Genomic DNA, 1090 nt, shown 5'->3' on the forward strand with positions numbered 1-1090 from the left:
TGGCGGACGCGCCAGTAGAAGTGGCGGGTTCATAAAGGAAACCTAGGCTGCCGTAGAGAGGCAGGTGATGCTGTAAAGAAGCATGTGCTGGCGGACGCGCCAGTAGAAGTGGCGGGTTCATAAAGGAAACCCGGGCTGCCGTGGAGAGGCAGGTGACGCTGTAAAGAAGTGTGTGCTTGAGCAGAGCGAGCGCTACTGCTTAGCGGCAGAAAACAAAAGTGATATGGGAAACGTAAATGGCCATCACCTCATGATTGCGCTTAATAAGTTGTTAAAATCGAGAGGCCTCCAGGTGCATAAGCACAGTATAAGGGATTTTCTGAGTGAGGTCGATGAGATTGCACCATGGTTCCTACCCACGGGCAGGATAGATCTCCCCAGCTGGGAAAAATTGGGTAAAGACCTTGACTTTGCCGCAGAACACAGCTCATTGTACCCCGGTGTGCGCCCGCTGTGGTCTATGATCCATGGCTGCTTAAAAGACAAATCCTGCTCGGCCCTTCTAGAAGATAGTAGAAAAGCTTTTGAGCAGGCAAAAGCGGAATCCCTCTGCTCCGCTACCCAAAGCTCAGACTCCTCCGAGGAAGAGGAATTGTATCAGGAGTCATCCTTTGAAAGGGACAAAGCAAACTCACAAGGCCTGAGAGGCCTTGTGGATTCTCAAGTACAGCTAGAGGCTGAGGTGGGGATACCTGATACCCCAAGAATAGGGAAGGAAAGAGGAAAAGCGGAAGCTAGAGACTGGCAATCGGCGCCATTTTGTGAGGCTGCCGCGCCGTTTGGCACGCCGCCGGCACCATCTTACATGCCTTCAGCTCCCTTCAAGCCATGCCTTTTTGGACCGAGTCTCTACCCCGCTCCTCCCTCATGGGTCATGCCGTCACCCTCTTCTTCCTCTTTTCAGCCAAACTTGTGGCGGCAACTGAGAGCGGAAGTCCCCGCGTGCGTTAATGCCGCAATAAGGGCGTTTCCCATTTTTCAGGACACCCAGGGCAACCGCTCACACCATCCTATAGATATTAAGACCATACGCCACCTGAAGGAGGCTTGTGGGACCTATGGGGTGAATGCAGCCTACACCTTGGCCCTA

This window comes from Octodon degus, unplaced genomic scaffold (assembly GCF_000260255.1).
Source record: "Octodon degus isolate 3935 unplaced genomic scaffold, OctDeg1.0 scaffold00151, whole genome shotgun sequence".
Lineage (NCBI taxonomy): Eukaryota > Metazoa > Chordata > Mammalia > Rodentia > Octodontidae > Octodon > Octodon degus.